Source organism: Mesoplodon mirus (genome assembly GCF_964341445.2).
Source record: "Mesoplodon mirus genome assembly, chromosome: 13".
NCBI lineage: Eukaryota > Metazoa > Chordata > Mammalia > Artiodactyla > Ziphiidae > Mesoplodon > Mesoplodon mirus.
Window position 1 is genome coordinate 82,768,850 of NC_138989.1, and position 22,233 is coordinate 82,791,082.

Genomic DNA, 22,233 nt, shown 5'->3' on the forward strand with positions numbered 1-22,233 from the left:
AAATATCCAAATGGAATTGTTAAAGTAAGTGTTACCTAATTATAACAACATGTTGATTTTCCTTGACCATCTTTGGTTTTACCTTCTTTTTTTTTTTTTTTTTTTTTTTTTTTTGTGGTACGTGGGCCTCTCACTCTTGTGGCTTCTCCCGCTGCGGAGCACAGGCTCCAGACACGCAGGCTCAGCGGCCATGGCTCACGGGCCCAGCCGCTCCGCGGCATGTGGGATCCTCCCAGACCGGGGCACGAACCCGCGTCCCCTGCATCGGCAGGCAGACTCTCAACCACTGAGCTACCAGGGAAACCCTGCCTTCTTTTTATTTTTAAAATTTTTATTACTTAGGGAAGCTTTATTGGCTGTTTATGTGCCTTGTGTGGTGTGTGTGTGCCACACTGAGCTAGAAAGTATCTGCATGTGCCCACAGGCCATCGATGAAGTGAGATCAGCATAGAAACTGATCAGTCAAGGCTTTGCAAGGATCCCATTTGCTGTAGTCAGATAGGATGGGTGGATCAGTGTCCGTGATGCCCTGGCGTTTTTCTGAACTTTACTCCACCATCTGTGGCCTGTTCGGTCCTCCTGAAAACCCTTCAGGAGCAGAGTTTCTGCGTGTGATGTGCTGCACCCTGGATTCATGCTGTGCCATTTACTTTCTTTCAAGGGAGGACAAATCAATGGGGTTGAGACATAGGTCAGGTCTAGCCCTGGAAAGTGGAGGAAGGAGCTGGAAGAGAATGTGCGTGCTGTTTCTGCTTAGTATTATTTTCTAATTGTGTAATTATTACTCTTTTTCATTTAAGTCATTCATTAAGTCCATTTTATGGAGGTTGCTTTGAAGGTGCTGAGTATTTGGGGCTTTGAAACCCTGAGAGCTCTTATTTAGTAGGTGGACAATTTTTTTTTCCTTTTCTTTTTTTTGGCTTCCTGGTTAGCCTCAGCATAATCGAGAAGCCAATTCCAGAATTCTTGAAATGAGTACAAGGAGAATAGACACAAGATCAGCGGGATATCTCCATCTTTTTAAGATTCCATAATGACTCTTTCATTATTTTTCTCCTTTGTGAGTCAGTATTGCACATACACACACCCCACACAAGGCACGTAAACAGCCAGTCAACCTTCCCTAAATAATAATTTTTTGTTTAATAAAAAGAAGGCAAAACCAAAGATAGCCAAGGAAAATAAATGTGGTGTTATAATTAGTTTTCTTTAGATTCCTGAATAGACTCACTTATGTTTTTAAAAGGGAAACTTAACTTTCAGACTTGCAGTATGAAATCTAGCGTGTGGGATGTTGATAATAATTACAAGAAGAAATTAAGAATAAGAAAATGAAGGAGATAATGTAGATTGTTGAGTAGAACACACACACACACACACACACACACACACACATGCACATATAACCCATACACACTTATGCACATATGCCCATCACCTACAGAGATTACTTGTGAATCTTACTTTGGGGCTATTTCTTGTTAAATTGTCTGGGACGCATATGCTTTCTAAGGACAGCAGGCTTGAATTTTTTTTTTTTCTCTTTACAAGCATTGTTAAGAATATACTTATTTTGCACTACTAAAAGAATCATATTTATAAACCACCAGCATTTTTTGAATTGTACTTGACAGGTTACACCACTTGCTTCAAGATCTAAATATAGTCTGTTTAGTGGGTGGCAGTGTCTTACACAGTCACTATTGAGTCCTGGGCTGGAGGGGAGAATGGCTCCTGGGAAGTGATGTCTCTACCAGTAAAGAAAAAAGCTGGGACACAACCACTGATTTCCTACTTCCCATCAGAATCATGAATTTTTTAAAGGATTCAGACTCAAAATCCAAGTTATCTTTTACCAGTTTACATTCATGAATACAGTATGTCATAGCTAGATACAGGTAAACACAGATCTTTAGAATATCTTCATCTAAAATGATTATTAGCCAGTAACACACCTATCGTTCAAGTTTGTGTTAGAGAAATCTAGATAGTGGCTTAAGAAAGGATTCCAGTCATTCATGACAAATTTGCTTTTGTCACACTGCCTTTTTATTCAATTTTGAAAATACATAGTATGGCAGAGATTTCCTACTTGAATGTTAAGTGGAACAAGGAAATAATGCCCTTTAAGTGGTTGAAGAACATGAGGGATTTAAGAGGGTTTAACTCAAGATGCTAGAGGGAGCCCACAGGCTTAGAGAAAAAAGCCAGGTTGTGTTTATGCTGCTTATAATTAGATCATATAGTTCAATAACTGTAAAAAGTAATGTTCAGTTTTGTGGTGAAGTAGAGAAAATAAATAAAATTTACTCAGTATGTTCCTCCTAGACGGAAGACCAGTGCTCTATATTCCTCTTTTTATCCCCAGAGATAAACGCAGTGCATGGCACAATTACCTCCATTCTCAAAGGGCTCACATGCTCTGGGTACTCTGGTGAGCAGGCACCTGGGAAACGTTGGCTAATTGAATTCTCACAACCAGCTATTGTGACAGGGCATGTGTTTACTCTGGTTTTTTAAATGAAAGAGAAAGAAAGGTATTCAAAAATACATTTGAAATCATCATCTCTCCAACAGAAAGAAACTTTATTAAACATTTTGCTATGTTAGATCTCTTGACATCTGAGAAGAAAATTTCACAAGGATTTGGGAAATCCCCAAATTGATACCTGTATCTTCCCACAAATTATAAGCACAGGGGTCTGCAGAGAAGATGGAGCTCATGGGAGGCGTGGTCTGGGGGTGGGCTTGGTTCAGCCCGTAAATGCCCCCCACCCCCAAGTTCACATACCCGCACGGAACCCGGGCAGGGAGGGCATCAAAAATGTGACAAGTCAGGGTCCTTGCTGGGGGCTTGTGGACAGCCGAGATTATGGATATTAAACTTAAGCATACCCTCGTATTCCTTATAATCTCTTTCTATACTTGCTTTTATGTATTTGAATAAGGGACAGACTTGTATCCTGCTTTTCCCCTTAACATTATCATAAGCATTTCCCATGTCATTAGAAGAATTAAAATTCCTCATGACTTGACTAGATATTTGATTATGTTAAGGAATTATTATTAACATTTTAAATGTACTAATGATGTTGCGATGATGTTTTAAAAGTCCTTACCTTGGAAGCACCCATACTGAAGACTTTATAGAAGAAAGGATATGAGTGTGAGAGCTTTGCTTTGAAATATGTGTTTGAGAGGGGTGAAGTAGATGGGACGATAAATGAAGTAGGTTTGGTAATGTGTTGATCTTTGTTGCAGCCGGGTGATGGGAACTTGGGAATTCATTATACCATTTTCTGTACTTTGTGCATGTTTAAACTTTCCATGAAAAAAAGTTAAAATTCTTTACAGATTTAGTTTCTAGTGTTCTTATGTTATTCACAATATGGATACTTTTTTATTTTCTTGCCCTACCCCCCTGCCGCTTTCCCCCCTGGTGTCCATACGTTCGTTCTCTACATCTGTGTCTCTATTTCTGCCTTGCAAACCGGTTCATCTGTACCATTTTTCTAGGTTCCATATATATGTGTTAATATACGATATTTGTTTTTCTCTTTCTGACTTACTTTACTCTGTATAACAGTCTTTAGATTCATCCACATCTCGACAAATGACCCAATTTGTTCCTTTTTATGGCTGAGTAATATGCCATTGTATATAAGTACCACATCTTCTTTATCCATTCGTCTGTCAGTGGGCATTTAGGTTGCTTTCATGACCTGGCTATTGTAAATAGTGCTGCAATGAACATTGGGGTGCATATGTCTTTTTGAATTATGGTTTCCTCTGGGTATATGCCTAGTAGTGGTATTGCTGGGTCATATGGTAATTCTATTTTAAGTTTTTTAAGGAACCTACATACTGTTCTCAATAGTGGCTGTATCTTTGCATTCCCACCAACAGTGCAAGAGGGTTCCCTTTTCTCCACACCCTCTCCAGCATTTACTGTTTGTTGATTTTCTGATGATACCTATTCTAACTTGTGTGAGGTGATACCACACTGTAGTTTTGATTTGCATTTCTGTAATAATTAGTCATGTTGAGCAGCTTTTCCTGTGCTTCTTGGTCATCTGTATGTCTTCTTTGGAGAAATATCTATTTAGGTCTTCTGCCCATTTTTGGATTGGGTTGTTTGTTTTTTTTATATTGAGCTGCATGAGCTGTTTATATATTTTGGAGATTAGTCCTTGGTCCATTGATTCATTTGCAAATATTTTCTCCCATTCTGAGAGGTGACTTTTCATCTTGTTTGTAGCTTTCTTTGCTGTGCAAAAGCTTTGAAGTTTCATTATGTCCCATTTGTTTATTTTTGTTTTTATTTCCATTACTCTAGGAGCTGGATCAAAAAAGATCTTGCTGTGCTTTATGTCAAAGAGTGTTCTTCCCATGTTTTCCTCTAAGAGTTTTATAGTGCCCGGTCTTACATTTAGGTCTCTAATCCATTTTGAGTTTAGTTTTGTGTATGGTGTTAGGGAGTGTTCTAATTTCATTCCTTTACATGTAGCTGCCCAGTTTTCCCAGCACCACTTCTTGAAGAGACTGTCTTTTCTCCATTGTATATCCTTGCCTCCTTTGTCATAGATTAGTTGACCATAGGTGTGTCAGTCTCTGGGCTTTCTATCCTGTTCCATCAATCTATATTTCTGTTTTTGTGCCAGTACCATATTGTCTTGATTACTGAAGCTTTGTAGTATAGTCTAAAGACAAGGAGTCTTATTTCTCCAGCTCCATTTTTTTCCCCTCAAGACTGCTTTGGCTATTCGGGGTCTTTTGTGTCTCCATAAAAATTTTAAGATTTTTTGTTCTAGTTCTGTAAAAAATGCCATTGGTAATTTGATAGGGATTGCACTGAATCTGTAGATTGCTTTGGGTAGTATAGTCATTTTCACAATGTTGATTCTTCCAATCCAAGAACATGGTATATCTCTCCATCTGTTTGTATCATCTTTAATTTATTTCATCACTGTCTTATAGTTTTCTGCATACAGGTCTTTTGTCTCCCTAGGTACGTTTATTCCTAGGTATTTTATTCTTTTTGTTGCAGTGGTAAATGAGAGTGTTTCCTTAATTTCCCTTTCAGATTTTTCATCATTAGTGTATAGGAATGCAGGAGATTTCTGTGCATTAATTTTGTATCCTGCAACTTTACCAAATTCATTGATTAGCTCTAGTAATTTTCTGGTGGCATCTTTAGGATTCTCTATGTATAGTATCATGTCATCTGCAAACAGTGACAGTTTTACTTCTTCTTTTCCAATTTGTATTCCTTTTATTTCTTTTTCTTCTCTGATTGCCATGGCTGGGACTTCCAAAACTATGTTGAATAATAGTGGTGGGAATGGACATCCTTGTCTTGTTCCTGATCTTAGATGAAATGCTTTCAGTTTTTCACTATTGCCAATGATGTTTGCTGTGGGTTTGTCATATATGTTCTTTATTATGTTGAGGTAGGTTCCCTCTATGCCCACTTTTCGGAGAGTTTTTATCGTAAATGGGTGTCGAATTTTGTCAAAAGCTTTTTCTGCATCTATTGAGATGATCATGTGGTTTTTCTTCTTCAATTTGTTAATATGGTGTATCACATTGATTGATTTGTGTATATTGAAGAATCCTTGCATCCCTAGGATAAATCCCACTTGATCATAATGTATGATCCTTTTAATGTGTTGTTGGATTCTGTTTGCTATTATTTTGTTGAGGATTTTTGCATTTATATTCATCAGTGCTATTGGTCTGTAATTTTCTTTTTTTGTAGTATCTTTGTCTGGTTTTGGTATCAAGGTGATGGTGGCCTCATAGAATGAGTTTGGGAGTGTTCCTTCCTCTGCAAGTTTTTGTAAGAGTTTGAGAAGCATGGATGGTAGCTCGTCTCTAAATGTTTGATAGAATTCACCTGTGAAGCCTTCTGGTCCTGGGCTTCTGTTTGTTGGAAGATTTTTAATCACAGTTTCAATTTCATTACTTGTGATTGGTCTGTTCGTATTTTCTATTTCTTCCTGGTTCACTTGTGGAAGGTCATACTTTTCTAAAAATTTGTCCATTTCTTCAAGGTGGTCCATTTTATTGGCATAGAGTTGCTTGCAGTAGTCTCTTAGGATGCTTTGTATTTCTGAGGTGTCTGTTGTAACTTCTCCTTTTTCATTTCTAATTTTATTGATTTGAGTCCTCTCCCTCTTTTTCTTGATGAATCTGGCTAGTGGTTTATCAATTTTGTTAACCTTCTCAAAGAACCAGCTTTTAGTTTTATTGCTCTTTGCTATTGTTTTCTTTGTTTCTATTTCATTTATTTCTGCTCTGATCTTTATGATTTCTTTCCTTCTGCTAACATTGGGTTGTGTTTGTTCGTCTCCTCTAGTTCCTTTAGGTGTAAGGTTAGATTGTTTATCTGAGATTTTTCTTGTTTCTTGAGGTAGGCTTGTATTGCTATAAACTTCCCTCTTAGAATTGCTTTTGCTGCATCCCATAGGTTTTGGGTTGTTGTGTTTTCCTTGTCATTTGTCTCTAGGTATTTTTTTATTTCCTCTTTGATTTCCTCAGTGATCTTCTGGTTATTTAGTAACGTATTGTTTAACCTCCATGTATTTCTGTTTTTTATGTTTTTTTCCCCTGTAATTGATCTCTAATCTCATAGCATTGTGGTCAGAAAAGATGCTTGATATGATTTCAATTTTCTTAAATTTACTGAGGCTTGATTTGTGACCCAAGATGTGATCTATCCTGGAGAATGTTCCGTGCGCACTTGAGAAGAAAGTGCAATCTGCTGTTTTTGGATGGAATGTCCTATAAATATCAATTAAATCTATCTAGTCTATTGTGTCATTTAAAGCTTGTGCTTCCATATTAATTTTCTGTTTGGATGATCTGTCCATTAGTGTACGTGAGGTGTTAAAGTCCCTCAGTATTATTGTGTTACTGTCGATTTCCTCTTTTATAGCAGTTAGCAGTTGCCTTATGTATTGAGGTGCTCCTATGTTGGGTGCATATATACTTATACTTGTTACATCTTCTTCATGGATTGATCCCTTGATCATTATGTAGTGTCCTTCCTTGTGTCTTGTAACATTCTTTATTTTAAATTCTATTTTATCTGATATGAGTATTGCTACTCCAGCTTTCTTTTGATTACCATTTGCATGGAATATCTTTTTCCATCCCCTCACTTTCACTCTGTATGTGCCTCTAGGTCTGAAGTGGGTCTCTTGTAGACAGCATATATGTGGGTCTTGTTTTTGTACCCATTCAGCGAACCTGTGTCTTTTGGTTGGAGCATTTAATCCATTCACATTTCAGGTAATTATCGATATGTATGTTCCTATTACCATTTTCTTAATTTTGGGGGATTTGTTTTTGTAGGTCCTTATCTCCTCTTGTGTTTACAACTTAGAGAAGTTCCTTTAGCATTTGTTGTAGAGCTGGTTTGGTGGTGCTGAATTCTCTTAGCTTTTGCTTGTCTGTAAAGCTTTTGATTTCTCCATCGAATCTGAATGAGATCCTTGCTGGGTAGAGTAATCTTGGTTGTAGGTTCTTCCCTTTCATCACTTTAAGTATATCATGCCATTCCCTTCTTGCTTGTAAAGTTTCTGCTGAGAAATCAGCTGTTAACCTTATGGGAGTTCCCTTGTGTTATTTGTCCTTTTTCCCTTGTTGCTTTCAATAATTTTTCTTTGTCTTTAGTTTTTGCCACTTTGATTACTATGTGTCTCAGTGTGTTTCTCCTTGGGTTTATCCTGTATGGGACTCTCTGTGCTTTCTGGACTTGGGTGGCTATTTCCTTTCCTGTGTTAGGGAAGTTTTCAACTATAATCTCTTCAAATATTTTCTTGTGTCCTTTCTCTCTCTCTTCTCCTTCTGGGACCCCTATAATGTGAATGTTTTTATGTTTATTGTTGTCCCAGAGGTCTTTTAGGCAGTCTTAATTTCTTTTCATTCTTTTTTCTTTATTCTTTTCCACAGCAGTGGAATCCAACGTTCTGTCTTCCAGGTCATTTATCTGTTCTTCTGCCTCAGTTATTCTGCTATTGATTCCTTCTAGTGTATTTTTCATTTCAGTTATTGTATTGTTCATCTCTGTTTGTTCTTTAATTCTTCTAGGTCTTGGTTAAACATTTCTTGCATCTTCTCAATATTTCCCTCCATTCTTTTTCTGAGGTCCTGGATCATCTTCACTATCATTATTCTGAATTCTTTTTCTGGAAGGTTGCCTATCTCCACTTCGTTTAGTTGTTTTTCTGTGGTTTTATCTTGTTCCTTCATCTGGTACATAGCCCTCTGCCTTTTCATCTTATCTATCTTTCTGTGAATGTGGTTTTTTTCCCACAGGCTGTAGGATTGTACTTCTTGCTTCTGCTCTCTGCCCTCTGGTCTGGATACTTTTCAATTTCCTTAATCATTCACTGTTTTGGGACATTTTCTAATTTTTCACGATTGTATATGAAATAGAATCAACATTTTTTCTCTCACATTTCTTTGTGCATGAAATGTCATCCACATTTGAAACGTTTTCCTTGGGAGAGATTTGGAAGTGTAATATTACTGCACCAACGAGTGTGATCATTTAAATGTTATGTGCCATTTGTTTTCCAGGACGATTGAATATATTTGCCATTCTTATGGGAATGACAGAGTCACCGCATACTATCAGCATTGCACATGATCTTTTAAAAATGTGTCTTAAACTGATATATCATTTCATTTAAAATATTAGAAGAATATATTTTTCTTGAAAGACAAGACATTTATGCCTATGGTAGAAAATTTGGAAAGTACAAAACAGTCACAACTCTAAAAGAAAATCTCTGTTGAGATGCAGATGTTCCACAACAATCTTTTTTCAAAGTATTTTGAACTATTCTCTGCTGTTCAGTTATCATGATAGCTTGAGGCTTTATACAACTTTATTTTGTAGCACTTTTTTTCAGTACAGATGTGAAAAGTTTCACATCTGTTATTTACTGCACTGTCATATAAAGTTAGTTAGAGAGGAGTTACAGAAAAAAAGATAAATCTGAAAAAGCCCATGGTCACTGAGATGGAAAGTGCCATAAGAAAATCTCTCCACATTGCAGCAGTTAGAAAGGAAGTGTGGTATCACGTATCTAAGTCAGCTGACAAATGCATTTCCTCACTTTCTCTTCAGTAAAACCAGGTGAAGATCTTACCTGAAATTTACAGATAGGGAAACCAAGGCCTGGGTGTACAAGATTCTTCAGAAAATGGCCTTAACTTCCTAGCTTTCCTTCAGGGCTGGGCCCTTCCTCTTCCCACCTTGGGGTCTGGCTGCCCTGGGAGTGTACCTGGTCCCTTTGTGTCTTGCACTTTCCTAAGTGATTACTGTGAAACCTGTTGAATCCTCTTCTTGACATACTCTTTTCTTCCATTTTACAAACTTATAAAGATATTAAATGCTTTAAAAGAAAAATTTCAAAAGAGCCAAAAAGTGTATAGAAACAGAATTTATACTCAGTTTTTTAAAATTCAATTTTCCCTTAGTATTGTACTATACACACATTTTCTACATGATTAAATTGTTTAAAAAGTTTTCTTTAATTGAAGTATAGTTGATTTACAATATTGTGTTAGTTTCAGCTGTACAGCAAAGTGACTTGGTTGTGTCTGTATATATATTCTTTTTTTTTGATTCTTTTCCCTTATAGGTTTTTTACAAGATCTTGAATGTAGCTCCCTGTGTTATACAGTAAATCCTTGTTGTTTATCTATTGTATATATGGTAGTGTGTATTTGTTAATCCTGTAGTCCCAATTTATCCCTCCCCACACCCCTTCCCCTTTGATAACCATAAGTTTGTTTTCTGTCTGTGAGTCTGTTTCTGTTTTGTAAATAAGTTCATTTGTACTATTTTTTAGATTCCACATGTAAGTGATATCTTATATTTGTCTTTCTCTGTCTGACTTACTTCGGTCAGAGTGATAATCTCTAGGTCCATCCATGTTCCTGCAGATGGCATTATTTCATTCTTTTTTATAGCTGAGTAGTATTCCATTGTATATATATATATGTATATATATATACACCACATCTTCTTTATCCATTCACCTGTTGATGGACACTTAGGTGGCTTCCATGTGTTGGCTATTGTGAATAGTGCCATTAAAATTGTTTTAAATAGCACTATTGTCATTGCAAGCGGTACAGCCACATCCTCGGAATGTGTCACCATGGACATAATGTCCCGCTATGTTGTCCATCTAGGCTGACCCCCTGCTGCCTGGAGCAAGTGGCTAAAAAGGCCAGACTCTCCTCCTTGGTGGCCTCCTAAGTCTCACCCAGAGTCCATTTTTTCCAATCACTTCAGGACTTGGATACAATGGTACAAAATGGGTTGGGTTCTGGCTTCCCAAATAATTAAGTTGGAAGTTACAATCTGGAACCAGCAGTTTTCCCACTCCTGGTGGGAAAACTTTTTGACCAATGAGAAAAAAAAGACCTTGGAGAGAGATGGGCAGACCCATTGCCTCTCCTCCCTCCCATGGGCTGTTCTAAGGCACTAGGGCCTGAGCAGCCTGTCCGAGATGTCCCTGTGGCCAGTGGACCAAAGCTCCCACCTCATGGAACTCTGGCTGGGGTGGTCATAGGACACTTGGCTCTGCTTCTCACCCTGCCTTCCCTCGCTCTCTCCCTCCTGCCCTGGGACAGCATCACCTACTTCAAGCATCAGCCTGTAGTCGTGGCCTCATGACTGGCTTTCTCAATAACCTGAGCTCAGGGAGAGAGTTATCTGGGTGAAGAGGGAGGTAACGTGTTCCAGGGGGAGACACAGAGTGTGCCAAAGCCTGGAGAGTGGAGGAGCAGAGTAGACTAAAAATAAATGGCAAATGTGGTGGAAAAAGAAAGGGTGGTGGTGCCTGGTATAAACCAGCTGGAGAACAGCATCGGCAAAGGTGGTGGAGACCACAGGAAGCAGTGTGTCTTGATTTTAAGAGCAAAGCATCCACGTAGGGCTTTAGGGAGGGTGGAGGTGGGACGGGGATGGGGTCGTGAAATCAGGTTTCGTTTTGAGAAGACCACTTCAGCTGTAGTGGGCGGGGGAGTCAGATGTGGGAAGAAGGGTTGCAATGTGGACGTTGGTTGATCAGTGGAAAGCGAGTGCGTGTTACAGGAGGATGATGACCTTGGCTCAGACTACGTGGTGGTAACAGGGATGGAGAAAAACAGGCATGTTTGAGAGATGCTTAGGAGGCCGGAAGGATGAGATTGATGACAGCTGGCATGTGTAACCTGGGGCGGTAGGTGATTCCTACAGGTCTAGATGAGCTAGTTTGGGGCATTGGTGGCATCCGTGGAGATGGAAAACACTGGGAGAAGGGGGGGTTGGCAGGATCTAACGTCCAGTTTGGGAAATACCGTGTCCTGTGAACAGAGTGATATTCAAGCCTGACCTCAGAGGACAGGTCTGGGCTGGGGGCAGACATTTGTGAGACATCTGGCCCCACTGCTCCCCGAAGCCTTTGCTCAGTACCTCTGTGTAAGGGGAGCACCCCTCTCTCAAGTCTGAAGCTGAGCTATGTGCTGGTGAGCACACGACAGACCTGAATCCTATCTGGGATGCATTTGTACAGGGGCCTTCTGGACTGGGATTCACTCTTCTCTGATTATTCCTGGGATCTTTTATTTTTCAAATAATTTGAGACATGCTGCAGTTTTTCCACTGAAACCCCAAGCACCGGGACTGGGTGTCTCTGTCCTCAATCACACTGATTTATGAAAGAATCCAATCACAAGGCTTAATCTCCTGTACTTTTTGCATTGCTGTCTTTGAGAGGCTGCAGTTACAAACATTTAGGAAAATGGGCAGCACATAATTCTGACGTCTCAGGAAAGAGTACCCGTACTGTGGTTAAGAGGGTGGAGTGTGGGAGGGGGAAAGGGGAATGGATGGGGTCAAACATTTTCCTGTCGGTTACAGACGCCATGTTTCTGAGCTAGGTTAGTTATACCAACTTCTAAGAAGATGGCAATTCACAGAACAAACTGGGTATAGCTCAGTGATTATGTTTAAAATGGAAGCATTGTTTTTTCTGTAGTTAGGAGAAATTCTCTGAGGCTCTTGCAAATTGTTTGTGAAAACCTTGTTTTGCAAAGTGATTCAGAGTTTGTCTTTACAGTGTGTTGACTGGAAGTGGGACATGGACTATTGTAACAGACGTATTACCGTGAGGTTGTCATAAAGCTTCATTCTCAGTAACTTCTGTTTTATGTATTCTGCGTGGTGATGCCATCAGTATTATTTAATATCCAGAAAGTAAATTAGCTGAAGTAGACATCCACAACTGTACATTATTAGTGCATTCTTTCAGTTTTAAGAATCTTGAATCAGCAGAATATGGGTGATTATCACTGACTTGGAAATCATTTTTAGCCTCCTTACCTGGTAGCATTTGGTCTCTTGCTTTAAGTGCTTTTAGGAACAAAGGGTCATGTGGACAGTGACAGCTCTGTCACATCACTCCCTTGGTAGAGTGTTTTATTCCCTTTCTAACTGGCTTTTGGCTGCCAGTTCCCCCATACATCTGTCATTAACCTTTTGCCATTTCCCACTTTAAATCCTCAGATGGCATCCTATTAGGGTACATTTTAAACTAATGATTCTTTACCTGGAGTGGAGAGAGTATGTCTGAATAAAGGTGTGGGGTGGTTTGAGAAATGTCACTGAATTGGATAAATTTATATTTGACACATGTAAAACCTTACATGATTTCACAATGCAAATTAAAAAAATAATAAATACTAAATAAAAACAGAAGAAGTAACCCTTGGCAGAATTTTCATGGCAAATGGAAATAAGCTGCCTATAGAATGAGAAAGCACTTGATATAAACAGTGCTATCACAAAGAGTGTGGCATGTTTGTTAATTATGGATAATGTTCACATGCATATGTGATACAATAAATGTCTACTGATGTAGGTAGACAGATGCTGTTGGCTTGTGAGCTGCCCACCCAGTGTTTATGCTTCTATTTTTTCTTGCTAACAAAACTCCAGTTTTGTTAAGATGGCAAAGTGTTTAGCTTTGGTGGACAAATCATGGTTGGTCTCAGTATCATAGTAATTCTGGGTCCTGTAGAAAGTGAATGTTCTAGGGGACCATGTGACCCAGTTCTGGGAAGTGGTGTATGAAAGGAGGTCTGATGGACTTCTCTGGGAAAACCTTCCTTCTTGATAAAAGAGAACTATAGTGAGAAAATCCTTTATTTATTTATTTTTTTGGCTGCCCTTTTACTTCTTGTGTTGGAAATGATGCCTGGAGCTATGGCAGTCATCTTGTGACAATGAAGATTGAATCCTGAGGACAAAGTCAAGACCTTGAAACCCAGCTGAATAAGCCTGGACTTGATAGTCTCCTTGAACCATTGAATCAACTCTGTGACTCCTATCAAATGACTTCTTTTTTTAGCAAATCATATATCCTTACACACATAGCCACTATTAATCAAGTTTTTGATTATTCCTGTTAAAATTTAATTTTTGTACTCTAATTTGGTACACAAAAAGCATCTTTGAACCCTGTATCTTACTCTGTCTTCCTCAGGAGTTAGATTTCATGTTAGCTTTACCAGCTAAGTATCAAAAGAACATCAATGTCTAATAATTTTTGTTTAATTGTGGAGATCACCAATTGCTGACTAGTGATAGACTGTGGATGCAGGTGTATATTGAAAATATGCAAAAAGTTCTTTTTTCATGACTCAGGAAAGAGTATGTACTTGGAAGACTTTCACCAATTACTGTTAACAACTAGCTCTGTTTCTTTCTCTGCAAGAGTGAGCAGTCACTAATTTTTTCTTGTCTTTTAGGTAGCTGATGACAGAAATATAAAATTGAAAATTTTACAAGGCTTATATCAAAAAGAACAGGATTGCATTTTGGGGTAGAATATTTCATGTCTAAAAATTCTGAGCAATAATATCATGTGTCCTTCTTGATACTTGAAAAATATTCAAGTCATACTCAAGCAAACTATACAAAAAAGGTAGAGTCTGAGAACTTACACTTATAATTACAAATAATTTTTTTTTCTCAGTGTCATATCTTTGAGGAAACCTGATGAAAACGTTCATTATAAGGGCTTCCAAATTTTACTTGGAATGGAAACTGAGAAAAAAATTCCAGAATGTGAACTTGTCCAGATGCACAGTTATATTAGTCAGGGTTCTCCAGAAACAGAACCAATAGAATGTATGTGTGTGTGTCTGTGTCTGTGTGTGTATGTAGGTGTATATGCAAATATTTATTTAAAATATAAAAAATTAAAATATTTTAAAAATGTTTAAAGGAATTAGCTCATGGGGTTGTGGAAGCTGACAAGTCCTATATCTGTAGAGAAGGCCAGCAGGCTAGAGACCCAAGGAAGTGTTGATGCTGCAGTTTGAGTCACAAGGCTGTCTTCTGCTGGCAGAATTCCTTCCTCTTGGTTTTCCTTAGTCAGACTTTGTCTATTAAGACCTTCAACTAATTGGATGAGGCCCACCCACATTATGGCGGCAGTCTGCTTTACTCAAATTCTGCTGATTTTTTTTTTAACATCTTTATTGGAGTATAATTGCTTTACAATGGTGTCTTAGTTTCTGCTGTATCACAAAGTGAATCAGCTATACATATACATATATCCCTATATCCCCTCCCTCTTGCATCTCCCTCCCACCCTCCCTATCCCACCCCTCTAGGTAGTCACAAAGCACCAAGCTGATCTCCCTGTGCTATGTGGCTGCTTCCCAAAGTCTGCTGATTTAAACGTTAATGTCATCTAAACAATGCCTCCACAGAAACCCCTTAGATAGCGTTTCACAAATTTCTGGGCACCGAAACCCAGTGAAGTTGACACATAAAATTAACTATCACCATAGCCAAGCACCAAATTAATAATTTAGCATATCAAACTATTAAATATCTCAAGAATGATGTCATTCCTGTTATGTTATTCATTGTGATGAATTTTACAGCAAAGCAATTTCCCCAAACTTATGGTTTATGCTTATGAGGCTAAAAAAAAGACTGAAAAAAGTCCCAATTTGTCTCAAGCACTGAAGGTCACAATAAAGCTGATGATATGATAGCTTTACAGCTGAATACAATTCTTTGATGTAATGAATTAATTTAGGAAAAAAAATGATTGGAGCATTAACTGATGAAATGCCAGCTATACTGGCTTTGTAATAGGGATTTTCAGTAGAAAGTCGAAGGAAAGACCAAGGTTTTTGTTTCTGGAACCCGTTAGATTGTTCACCATGGAATATTAGCTTTGAAAACCCTGTCTAGTGATCCAAAGGAAGAGTTCCTTCTTGCCATCAACGTGGTTAATTACAAACTTATATTGAATAGTAGATTGTTCAAGATGCAGTTGTGAAGATTCTAAGTGATAAGCAGAATTTGCTTATTTTCCATAACGACATCATTTGAAAATCTATCAGGATTTTAAACACTCAGAGTATGAGTATCTTCCCATTAGACTTGAAATTTAAAAAGGTGAAACTATTTTCTCCCTGTGTACAGGATTTTTTTCTGAAGATGCTTTTACTATTCCAAGAAGGGAAAACCTAAAACCAAGGGTTGACTCATTTTTTAGAGTTGACGTGATGAATGTATTTTGACCCAGTGTATTAACAATCAAAAGATAACTCTGTAAGAAGAATATTCTGAGTTATATAGCCCTTCTTTATAAGTAAGATAAAAGTTTATCCAAAGACACTTAAAACCTCTGTACTCTGCCAAGGTTTTAGAAGAAAATCATCAATGCAATTGATAACTTCTTTCTGGCTACTTCAATGGCTTGGTGAGAATCTGCTTTTTTTTTCTTAGATAGGCAAAAACAACAGGCACTATTAAAAAAAAACAACTGTCACTTTGCCACATTCTACTGTGGTTCATGCAATAATTTTCTCCTCAGTGAGACACAACGCCCAGCCCCCAGACTTGCTTGTGGTTGATAAAATGGTGTCTGCATAGTTGAGCCCTGTTCCAGGAGTCATGAACACAGACTCTCCAGAAGCACAGACTCCTCGTGAGCCCCTGTCTATGGATTGGACAATGAGGGAATCAGGTGATAGACACCGTTCCAAAATCTTTCATTTTTGTCCATCCATCCAATGTACTGGCTTCTTTTGTTAACATCCAGTGTTAAAGGAAAAAAAAAATTTAATTTGGTGAACCATGAAGGTTGGCTCAGGAGACCTGTCATACGCTGCTTATAAATTATTGAAATTAGCCCATAGAAAACATTCCGCAATCTTGTCAAAGGGAAATATGCTTGCCCAGATTTACGACCTGAAGTTGCTCTGGTTTTGGAACATGAGGGAAAGATACCAAATGCCTCCAACTTCTCAAAATGATAATTTTCAAAAGAGTTTAGCATATTCGGCAAATACAATTGAACTTGGAATATGTTGAACCTGAAACTGAGGGGAAAACACTACAGCATCTGGAGATAAGCTCCAGCCACAGATAAAAACATTGTGATGCCAATGCCTTCTCCTTTAATGAAGGTCTCCAAGGGCACTGGTTTTGACAGTGATTGAAAGGAAGAGAAGCACACCTCATCTGGGGGAGAACGAATCCAGAGAACAAGTCCACAGCTGCCCATGCCATGGCTGAGAAGGAAGCCTGTGCAAAACCCTGGTCAGAGATGGTCATTTTTGTCAAATGTCTCCAAAATTTAATTTTTAAACATTAATGTTTGATTAATTTGGCATAGTTAACTTCTAGAAAATCTCTTTTAGGATTTGATTATGAGATAAACTGGTGTTCTCCTGCTGGCTTTGGGTATTATCTCATTTTTTTTTATCTGTATGTAATCAGGAAGCTGCTTTATTTGTATTGTGGGCTATGGAAATAAAGCAGTATAAACAGGTTAGTACTGAATGTGAGATATGTTTTCTGTCTTTCTTTCATGATTCATAGAATAGAAAACTTGTAGCCAGGAACAGATTGTATGATTAAATTATATGTGTGTTTGTGATTCTAAAGCTGTTATTTCTTTGTTTCATTTTTAGTTGCAATACTTAATTTATTTTTGAAATTTCAATTAACATTAAAGGAGGGCAGGAGGTATTTCTGTTTATCTAAGGGTCATGGTTTAAAATTTGGTAATCCTTAATCTAAGCTCTTTAGTCTCGCAGGTAAGCCTCTTACAAATACAACCACCTTTTTCTTCCACCATTCCCCCCGTCTGCACTCACTTTCTACCTGTTAATCACACCAAAATGTGACCTCATCATATTTTGTCCCATATCTTTGTCCTTGCACATTCTGTTACTTTTCTCTTGATATGCCCCCACCCTCACATTTGTAATCAGAGAATTCCTCTTTATCCTTAGACAAAATTCAATTGGCATCGCCTCTGAGATGGCTTCCATGATTACACAAACACATTTAACATTTCCTTCATCTGTGCTAATACAACTTTTTACACATCACTATTAGAGTACTTGCATTATTATAAAGGTTTTGAAAAATACATGAAATTTGCAAAAATACACCTTATAAAAGTTGAAGTCTTATAGATGAAGGTAAATGCTCTTTAACCACTGCCTCAATTCCTCCTTCTCACATTCCTTAGATGGAAACACTATTCTCAGTGTGGGGAATGTATTATTAGGCCATTTCTATTGATATATGCATGTATATGTCTCTGTGTAAGACAGCATTATCTTGTGTGTGAGTTACAAAAATGGCATAACAATACATGTGTTGAGGGACCTTCAAGATTGCAGAGGAGTAAGACATGGAGATCACCTTCCTCCCCACAAATACGTCAGAAATACATCTACATGTGGAACAACTCCTACAGAACACCTACTGAATGCTGGCAGAAGACCTCAGACTTCCCAAAAGGCAAGAAACTCCCCACGTACCTGGCCATGTGGCTGACAGGGTCTTGGTGCTCTGGCTGGGTGAAAGGCCTGAACTTCTGAGTGGGAGAGTCGAGTTCAGGACATTAGTCAACCAGAGACCTCCCAGCTCCACATAATATCAAACGGCAAAAGCTCTCCCAGGGCCTCCCTGGTGGCGCAGTGGTTGAGAGTCCGCCTGCCGATGCAGGGGATACGGGTTCGTGCCCCGGTCTGGGAGGATCCCATATGCCGCGGAGCGGCTGGGCCCGTGAGCCATGGCCGCTGGGCCTGCGCGTCCGGAGCCTGTGCTCCGCAACGGGGGAGGCCACAACAGTGAGAGGCCCGCATACCGCAAAAAAAAAAAAAAAAAAAAAAAAAAAGCTCTCCCAGAGATCTCCATCTCAACACTAAGACCCAACTCCACTCAACAAACTGCAAGCTACAGTTCTGGACACCCTATGCCAAACAACTAGCAAGACAGGAACACAACCCCACACATTAGCAGAGAGGCTGCCTAAAATCATAATAAGGTCACAGACACTCCAAAACACATCACCAGGTGCAGTCCTGCCCACCAGAAAGACAAGATCCAGCCTCATCCACCAGAACACAGGAACCAGTCCCCTCCACCAGGAAGCCTACACAACCCACTGAACCAACCTTACCCACTGGGAGCAGACACCAAAAATGACGGGAACTATGAACCTGCAGCCTGAGAAAAGTAGACCCCAAACAGAGTAAGTTAAGCAAAACAAGAAGACAGAGAAATACACAGCAGATGAAGGAGCAAGGTAAAAACCCACTAGACCAAACAAATGAAGAGGAAATAGGCAGTCTACCTGAAAAAGAATTCAGAATAATGATAGTAAAGATGATCTGAAATCTTGGGAATAGAATGGAGAAAATACAAGAAACGTTTAACAAGGACCTAGAAGAACTAAAGAGCAAACAAACAATGATGAACAACACAATAAATGAAATTAAAAATTCTCTAGAAGGAATCAATAGCAGAATAACTGAGGCAGAAGAACGAATAAGTGACCTGGAAGATAAAATATTGGAAATAACTACCACAGAGCAGAATAAAGAAAAAAGAATGAAAAGAATTGAGGACAGTCTCAGAGACTTCTGGGACAACATTAAATGCACCAACATCTGAATTATAGGGGTCCCAGTGGAAGAAAAGAAAAAAAAGGGACTGAGAAAATATTTGAAGAGATTATAGTTGAAAACTTCCCTAATATGGGAAAGGAAATAGTCAATCAAGTCCAGGAAGTGCAGAGAGTCCCATACAGGATAAATCCAAGGAGAAACATGCCAAGACGCATATTAATCAAAGCATCAAAAATTAAAAACAAAGAAAAAATATTAAAAACAGCAAGGGAAAAGCAACAAATAACATACAAGGGAATCCCCATAACGTTAACAGCTGATCTTTCAGCAGAAACTCTGCAAGCCAGAAGGGAGTGGCAGGACATATTTAAAGTGATGAAAGGGAAAAACCTACAGCCAAGATTACTCTACACCCAGCAAGGATCTCATTCAGATTAGACGGAGAAATTGAAACCTTTACACATAGCAAAAGCTAAGAGAATTCAGCACCACCAAACCAGCTTTACAACAAATGCTAAAGGAACTTCTCTAGGCAGGAAACACAAGAGAAGGAAAAGACCTACACTAACAAACCCAAAACAATTAAGGAAATGATAAGAGGAACATACATATCAATAACTACCTTAAATGTAATGGATTAATGGTCCAACCAAAAGACATAGACTGGCTGAATGGATACAAAAACAAAACATGTACATATGCTGTCTATAAGAGACCATTTGAGATCCTGGGACACATACAAACTGAAAGTGAGGGGATGAAAGAGATATTCCATGCAAATGGAAATCAAAAGAAAGCTGGAGTAGCAATTCTCATATCAGACAAAATAGACTTTACAATAAAGACTATTACAAGAGACAAAGAAGGACACTACATAATGATCAAGGGATCAATCAAAAAGAAGAAATAACAATTGTAAATATTTATGCACCCAACATATGAGCATCTCAACACATAAGGCAAATGCTAACAGCCATAAAAGGGGAAAGCGACAGTAATACAATCATAGTAGGGGACTTTAACACCCCACTTTCACCAACGGACAGATCATCCAAAATGAAAGTAAATAAGGAAACACAAGCTTTAAATGATACATTAAACAAGATGGACTTAATTGATATTTATAGGACATTGCATCCCCAAACAACAGAATACACTTTCTTCTTAAGTGCTCATGGAACATTCTCCAGGATAGATCATATCTTGGGTCACAAATTAAGCCGTGGTAAATTTAAGAAAATTGAAATCATATCAAGTATCTTTTCTGACCACAACGCTATGAGACTAGATATCAATTACAGGAAAAATTCTGTAAAAAATACAAACACAAGGAGGCTAAACAATAGATTACTTAATAACCAAGAGATCACTGAAGAAATCAAAGAAGAAATCAAAACATACCTAGAAACAAATGACAATGAAAACATGACAACCCAAAACCTATGGGATGCAGCAAAAGCAGTTCTAAGAGGGAAGTTTATAGCAATACAATCTTACCTCAAGAAACAAGAAACACCTCAAATAAACAACCTAACCTTACACCTAAAGCAATTAGAGAAAGAAGAACAAAAACCCCCAAAGTTAGCAGAAGGAAAGACAGCATAAAGATCAGGTCAGAAATAAATGAAAAAGAAATGAAGGAAATGATAGCAAAGATCAATAAAACTAAAACCTGGTTCTTTGAGAAGATAAACAAAATTGATAAACCATTAGCCAGACTCATCAAGAAAAAAAGGGAGAAAACTCAAATCAATAGAATTAGAAATGAAAAAGGAGAAGTAACAGCTGACACTGCAGAAATACAAAGGGTCATGAGAGATTACTTCAAGCAACTATATGCCAATAAAATGGACGACCTGGAAGAAATGGACAAATTCTTAGAAAAGCACAACCTTCCTAGACTGAACCAGGAAGAAATAGAAAATATAAACGGACCAATCACAAACACTGAAATTGAAACTGTGATTAAAAATTTTCCAACAAAGAAAAGCCCAGGACCAAATGGCTTCACAGGCAAATTCTATCAAACATTTAGAGAAGAGCTAAAACCTAACCTTCTCAAACTCTTCCAAAATATAGCAGAGGGAGGAAGACTCCTAAACTCATTCTACGAGACCACCATAACCCTGATAGCAAAACCAGACAAAGATGTCACAAAAAAAGAAAACTACAGGCCAATATCACTGATGAGAATAGATGCAAAAATCCTCAGCAAAATATTAGCAAACAGAGTCCAACAGCACATTAAAATGATCATACACCATGATCAAGTGGGGTTTATCCCAGGAATGTAAGGATTCTTCAATACACACAAATCAATCAGTGTGATACACCATGTTAACACACTGAAGGAGAAAAACCATATGATCATCTCAATAGATGCAGAAAAAGCTTTTCACAAAATTGAAGACCAATTTATGATAAAAACTCTCCAGAAAGTGGGCATAGAGGGAACCTACCTCAACATAATAAAGGCCATATATGACAAACCCACAGCCAACATTGCTCTCAATGGTGAAAAACTGAAACCATTTCCACTAAGATCAGGAACAAGACAAGGTTGCCCACTCTCACCACTATTATTCAACATAGTTTTGGAAGTTTTAGCCACAACAATCAGGGAAGAAAAAGAAATAAAAAGAATCCAAATTTGAAAAGAAGTAAAACTGTCCCTGTTTGCAGATGACATGCTACTGTGCATAGAGAATCCTAAAGATGCTTCCAGAAAACTACTAGAGCTAATCAATGAGTTTGGTAAAGTAGCAGGATACAAAATTAATGCACAGAAATTTCTTGCATTCCTATACACAAATGATGAAAAATCTGAAAGAGAAATTAAGGAAACACTCCCATTTACCATGGCAACAAAAAGCGTAAAATACCTAGGAATTAACCTACCTAAGGAGACAAAAGGCCTGTATGCCGAAAACTATAAGATGCTGGTGAAAGAAATTAAAGATGATAGAAACAGATGGAGAGATATACCATGTTCTTGGACTGGAAGAATCAATATTGTAAAAATGACTATAATACCCAAAGCAATCTACAGATTCAGCACAATCCCTACCCAATTACCAATTGCAGTTTTCACAGAAGTAGAGAAAAAAATTTAAAATTTGTATGGAAACACAAATGATCCTGAATAGTGACAGCAATCTTGAGAAAGAAAAACGGAGCTGGAGGAATCAGGCTCCCTGACTTCAGACTATACTTCAAAGCAACGATAATCAAGACAGTATGGTACTGGCACAAAAACAAATATAGATAAATGAA